This window comes from Ailuropoda melanoleuca, chromosome 14 (assembly GCF_002007445.2).
Source record: "Ailuropoda melanoleuca isolate Jingjing chromosome 14, ASM200744v2, whole genome shotgun sequence".
NCBI classification, from domain to species: domain Eukaryota; kingdom Metazoa; phylum Chordata; class Mammalia; order Carnivora; family Ursidae; genus Ailuropoda; species Ailuropoda melanoleuca.
In genome coordinates, this window is record NC_048231.1 from 96,281,770 (window position 1) to 96,288,642 (window position 6,873).

At 44.5% G+C, this 6,873-nt stretch overlaps 1 non-coding gene across 1 annotated transcript; it reads right to left on the bottom strand.

The window, feature by feature from the left end:
- Positions 1–6,305: 6,305 nt before the first annotated feature.
- On the bottom strand, positions 6,306–6,446 carry LOC117796215. Its single transcript, XR_004620579.1, has one exon. It is a non-coding gene; the product is annotated as a U4 spliceosomal RNA (small nuclear RNA).
- Positions 6,447–6,873: the final 427 nt, after the last annotated feature.

The following is a 6,873-nucleotide window of genomic DNA, read 5'->3' on the forward strand; positions in this document are numbered from 1 at the left end:
TTTGGCATCCATATTCATTAGAGAAATCGGTCTGTAATTCTCCTTTTTGAGGGGGTCTTTGCCTGGTTTGGGGATCAAGGTAATATTAGCCTCATAGAATGAGTTTGGTAGCTTTCCTTCTGTTTCTATTTTTTGAAATAGCTTTAGGAGAATAGGTATTATTTCTTCTTTGAATGTTTGGTAGAATTCCCCAGGAAAACCGTCTGGGCCTGGAGTTTTATTATTTGGAAGGTTGTTTATCACTGACTCAATTTCTTCATAGTTAATTGGCCTATTTAAGAAATCTATTTCTTCCTGTTTCAGTCTTGGTAGTTTATAGGTTTCCAGGAAGGCCTCCATCTCTTCCAGATTGTTTAGTTTTTTGGCATATAGCTGTTGATAAAAGTTTCTAATAATCCTTGCAATTTCAATGGTGCTGGTCGTGACCTCTCCCTTTTCAGTCATAATTTTAATAATCTCAGTCCTTTCTCTTTGTTTTTGGACAAGTTTTGCCAGTGGTCTATCAATTTTATGGATTCTCTCAAAGAACCAGCTTCTAGTCCTGTTGATCTGCTCTACTGTGGTTCTGGTCTCTAATTCATTGATTTCTGCTCTAATCTTGGTCAACTCCTTCCTTGTCAGTGGGTTAGGCCTGTCCCTCTGTTGCTGTTCCAGTTTCTTGAGGTGAGAATATAGAAACTGCATTTTAGATTTTTCTATTCTTTTGAGTGAGGCTTGGATGGCTATGTATTTCCCCCTTAGGACTGCCTTTGCAGTATCCCATAGGTTTTGGACCGTTGTGTATTCATTCTCGTTGGTCTCCATAAATTGTTTAATTTGTTTTTTGATTTCCTGGTTTATCGAGTCATTCTTGAGCAGGATGGTTCTTAGCCTCCAAGTGTTTGAGTTTCTTCCAGGTTTTTCCTTGTGGTTGAGTTCCAATTTCAGAGCGTTGTGGTCTGAGAATATGCAGGGGATAATTTCAATCTTTTGGTATTGGCTGAGACCTGTTTTGTGTCCCAGAGCATGATCTATTCTTGAGAATGTTCCATGGGCATTTGAATAGAATGAGTATTCTTTGGTTCTGGGGTGTAGTGTTCTATATATATCTATGAGGTCCAACTCGTCGAGTATGGCATTCAAAGCCTTTGATTCTTTGCTTAGTTTTTGCCAGGGTGTTCTGTCTATTTCTGATAGTGGGGTGTTGAGGTCCCCTACTATTACTGTGTTCTTATCTATATGTCTCTTTATTTTGGTTAAGAGTTGGCTTGTGTATCTTGCTGCTCCCCTGTTGGGGGCATATATATTAATAATTGTCATATCCACTTGTTGAATACTTCCTTTAAGAATAATATAGTGCCCTTCTGTATCTCTCTCTATGGCCTCTAGTTTAAAATCCAGTCTATCTGATATGAGAATTGCTACTCCAGCTTTCTTTTGAGGTCCATTTGCGTGGAAGATGGTACTCCATCCCCTTACTCTAAGTCTGAATGCATCTTTGGGTTCAAAATGAGTCTCTTGTAGACAGCAAATGGATGGGTCATGTCTTTTTATCCAATCTGCAACCCTGTGGCGTTTTATGGGAGAGTTTAAGCCATTTAGATTGATAGAGATTATTGACAGATATGATTTTAATGATGCCATTTCTCTTTAAAGTCTTTGTATCGGTTGTGACTTGCTGCTCTGTATCACTCTTGGGGCCTTTTTACCTTTATAGAGCCCCCCTTAATATCTCCTGTAGGGCTGGTTTCGTGGTTACGAAATTGGTTAATGATTGGCGATTTTGGAACGTCTTTATTTCTCCATCAATTCTGAATGACAGCTTTGCTGGATAAAGGATCCTTGGCTGCATGTTTTTCTCTGAAAGAGCTTTAAAAATGCCCCCCCAAGCCTTTCTCTCATTCCAGGTCTCTGTAGACAGGTCTGACGTAATCCTGATACCTTTGCCTTGGTACGTGAGAAATTTCTTTGCCCTGGCCGCTTTCAATACTGTATCCTTGGATCTAATATTTGCGAATTGCACTATGACATGCCGTGGCGTAGGTTTGTCCTGGTTGAGCTTGGATGGGGTCCTCTCTGCCTCTTGGACACGAATGCTTGTTTCCCTTGCTAGATTAGGGAAGTTTTCAGCTACAATTTGTTCAAATATCTCTTCTAGACCTCTGTTTTTCTCCACCCCTTCAGGGATGCCGATGATTCTGACATTGGATCGTTTCATAGAGTCAGTAATCTCCCGTAATCTACATTCGTGGGCGTGGATTTTTTTAAGACCAGCTTCTATTTTCGTTTTTTCTTCTACTAACCCATCCTCCAATTCGCTAACGCGTTCCTCTGCCTCGGTGACCCTGGCCGTCAGAGCCTCTAGTTTTGACTGTATTTGGCCCACTGAGTTTTTAATTTCTGTCAGATTCGCTCTCATTTCTGCCCTTAGGGATTCTATATTCTCAGCAACGCTTTCTCTGATGCTTTTTTCAAGTTTACTCATCATCTTGACCATTGTTGCTCTGAATTCCATTTCTGATAATTGGGATACATCCATATGTATTAATTCTGTGGCCGAGGCCAATTCTGTGGCAGAGGCCACAGACTCATTATCTTTTCTTTGCTGGGGGGGACTTCTCCTTCTCGTCATTCTGATGAAGAGAGATTGCAGGGTTGTCCAGAGCCCAAGTGTTGACTGGGACCCAGGCCGTGCGCCCTTGTTTTATAGAGATCTTAGGGATGTGGGCTTCTTCCTTAAAGAGTTTATTTATTTATTTGAGAGAGAGAGAGACAGTCAGCAAGAAAGGGAACCCAAGCAGAGGAGTGGGAGAGGAAGAAGCAGGTTCCCGGTGGAGAAGCCCGATGAAGGACTCCTTACGGAGCGTTGTGATCACACCCTAATCCGAAGACAGGTGCTTGGTGACTGCGCCACTCAGGCGCTCCGGGTTGTGGGCTTCTTGATTTTTCAGCCTGCCTTCTGGGGGAGGGGCCTGCCTGCAGGTACTCAGAAAACCCTGTTTGGGTAGAGTCTCTGTGTCCCTTGCGAGGGGGGATGGGGATGGGCACCCTGTGAGCCGGTATTTCCGGGCTTTTGTTCTCTGGCGGCTTTCCCTGGCGGTTTGCTATGCCTCTTCTGAGAGAGCAGCAGCGGCTGAAATTCAGCCTCTGTCTCAGAACAGAGGGATCGCGGATCGTTCTCCACTGATGTTCTGGCCACTTTAACTCTGTTTCTGTTGGTGCTGCTCAACCCTGCAGCATCCCGGGCTGTGCGCCCCACACCCGGCGTCCCAGCCCTCACTTCCAGGGCCGGCACGTCTCTGTCCTTTGTGTTTCCAACCCCGCCCGCCGCCAGCCGCCCCGCGCGGGCTCCCGGAGCTCCCCGTCTCAGTCTGGTGTCTCACGGGTGCTGACCGCGAGTCCGCCTGCTCCCCCGTGCAGGTGGCCCTCCAGCCGCCAGCCGCCCCGCGGACGCTCCCGGAGCTCCCGGTCTCAGCCTCGATCCAGTGAGCACACCGGAGCTCCGGAGCTCCGTGAGATGCTTGGTGGTGCACGCTCCCGGCTCACGGACTCAGTCTGCCGTTTCCAGAGTGCGGGTCCGCGGTCCGCCCGCTCCCCGGTGCAGGTGGCCCGCCAGCCGCCCTGCGCGCGCTCCTGGAGTTCGCGTTCTAAGTCTGTTGTCTCGCGGGTGCCGTCCGCGAGTCTGCCTGCTCCCCCGTGCAGGTGGCCCGCCAACCGCCAGCCTTCTCGCGTACGCTCCCGGAGCTCCCTTCTCAGCCTGCTGTCTCAAGCGTGCGGGTCCGCGGTCTGTCCGCTCCCCCTTGCAGGTGGCTACCGCTTCCCGGCGCCCTGACACGGCGGCTCCCTCCCCCTTCTGTTTAGCTTCCGATATCTGTGCGCGGTTTCACGGCTCCCCGCTTCGTACCTCGATACTCAGCGCTGGAGATGTTCATTTGTAGAGATCCAGATGTATCTTCCTGCGTCTCAGGCTGATTCCGTGGATATTCCTGCTGGTCTGGTCTATCCAGCTCAACTCAGGGGACCGGCTGAAAAAGGGGTCCCCTACTCCTCCGCCATCTTCCTCCTTCCGGAAATGCAGTATTTATTATTAGAGACGATCCCACAAACCAAGCTACACCCAAAAAAATCATGGTTAAGGAGGAGGTTTATTATTGAATCTAACCAGATGTTTTACAGAAAATTTAAAAGTTAAAAATATTCTATGTGAATATTACTTAAGAAGGCAGGGCTCCTTGGACAAATGACTGATTCTGAGATAAATACAGGATGACCCTGGAGATCCTTTATAGATGCTTTATATATTTATAATGTTTATAAATGCATCTCTGTGGATATACATGGGTGGGTGTTCACACATATATTTCCTTGTCCTGACACCCGAGGGCCTGAAGCAAATGAACTTTCAGTAACAACAACCACATTTCGCTCTCAGATCTTGGTTTGTAACACCATTCTCCAATAAAAGGAAAGAGTTGCTGAAAGAAATGACTGATTCTGGGATGTAACGGGACATATACAAGATGGGCCTGAAAAGCTTATAGTTCCCAAAAGTAAGAAAATGCTAAAAAAAAATTGATAGGGGAGGGCACAGGAGCCAACTGAAAGAGTTCTTAGTGGCAAATGCTGGAGTAATTTGACCAAAACAATGATATTTTTAATAATTTTATTTATAATAGATTATAAATTTTTAAAAAATGAAAGTAAATATCCGGGAGTTCATACTGATAAGTATAAATGATTGAACACATAAATAATGAGGGATAATAGACAAATCTTCTATGCTGAGGAACTCCAAAAAGTTTATAAAAATGTTCTGCCCTCAAGGAGAGGTAGCACAACTCCCCATTCCCCAAGGGAAGGCTGTGTATAGGGACTTCCTCCCAGAGAATAAACAGGAAAAGGGGAAAAGAAAATGGCATCTGGGCTGTGGAGAAACCTGACAAACCCTGCCTTAGCCAGGTGATCAAGGTCAACACCAGCAGTTGTAAATGATGTTGACAGTATGCACCAATGATATAATGTAGTGAAAATAGCATGCTACCTTTCCAGTATTCCTTTCTAAAACCGATAAGCCTAGTCTAACTATGGAAAAATATCAGACTATTCCTACCAGCAGGACATTCTACAAAAAACTTGACCATTTCTCCCTCAGTCAAGGTTATCACAAACAAGGGAAGTCTGAGAAACTGCAATGGCCAAGAGGAGTCTAGAGACTGGTTAGATTCCCCCAAACTTTTAAGCAGCCAGCTCAGGATACACTGAGTTTATGTGATGTGGCAGTTACTCCCAAGGAAAGGTGCTGACACTGCAAGCTGATAATATTTGTGGTGTGTTGACAATATGATTCACTCATTTGAAGTCTGGGAAATGCCTGCCTGCTGTCCTCACCTCCTGTTCAAAGATGCGTGGTGACTTTAAAAAGATAAAATCCAATTGACACAGAAACTGTAGATTAACCCGCGGATTCTTTTGACCTGGGCTTTGCTCCTGTAGATCAATATCTTCCACATTTCCTCTGCTTTCCTTTCAGCCTGTAGTATCTACTCCACCAGTACAAGAGATTGATGCCCGGGTTCTGGTACTTGGTTACTTAACTCAAATTCTTATTTTTTTAATTTTTTTTAAATTATATTATGTTAGTCACCATACAGTACATCCCTGGTTTCTGATGTAAAGTTCGATGATTCATTAGTTGTGTATAACACCCAGTGCAACATGCGATAGGTGCCCTCCTTACTACCCATCACCAGCCTATCCCATTCCCCCACCCACCTCCCCTCTGAAGCCCTCAGTTTTTTCTCAGAGTCCATAGTCTCTCATGCTTCATTCCCCCTTCTGATTACCCCCCTTTTCTTTATCCCTTTCTTCCCCAACCGATCTACCTAGTTCTTATGTTCCATAGATGAAAGAAATCTTAGGATAATTGTCTTTCTCTGCTTGACTTATTTCACTTAACATTACCTCCTCCAGTGCCGTCCATGTTGCAGCAAATGTTGAGAAATCTTTCTTTCTGATAGCTGAGTAATATTCCATTGTATATATGGACCACAACTTCTTAATCCAGTCATCTGTTGAAGGGCATCTCGGCTCCTTCCATGATTTAGCTATTGTGGACAATGCTGCTATGAACATTGGGTTGCATATGACCCTTCTCTTCACTACGTCTGTATCTTTGGGGTACATACGCAGTAGTGCAATGGCTGGGTCATAGGGTAGCTCAATTTTTAACTTTTTAAGGGACCTACACAGTGTTTTCCAGAGTGGCTGTACCAACTTGCATTCCCACAAACAATGTAGGAGGGATCCCCTTTCTCCACATCTCTCCAGCAAATGTTGTTTCTTGCCTTGTCACTTTTTGCCATTCTAAGTGGCGTAAGGTTGTATCTTAGTGTGGTTTGATTTTTAATTAGCAATAATCTCGCCTCGGATAAACCTCATTGGCTACGATACTGCCACTGCGCAAAGGTTAGTGTGGTTGTATTTGAATTTCCCTGATGGCTAATGATTTTGAACATTTTTTCATGTGTCTGTTAGCCATTTGTATGTCATCATTGGAAAAGTGTCTGTTCATATCTTCTGCCCATTTTATGATTTGTTTATTTGTTTCTCGTGTATTGAGTTTGAGAAGTTCTTTGTAGATCTTGGATACCAGTCCTTTATCTGTGGAACCATTTGGAAATATATTCTCCAATTCCATGGGCTGCCTCTTAGTTTTTTTGACTGTTTCCTTGGCTGTGCAGAAGCTTTTTATCTTGATGTAGTCCCTCAGTTCATTTTATCTTTTGTTTCTCTTTCCTTTGGAGATGTGTCATGAAAAAGGTTGCTTTGGCCGATGTCGTAGAGGTTGCTGCCTATGTTCTCCTCTAGGATTTTGATGGATTCCTGTCTCACATT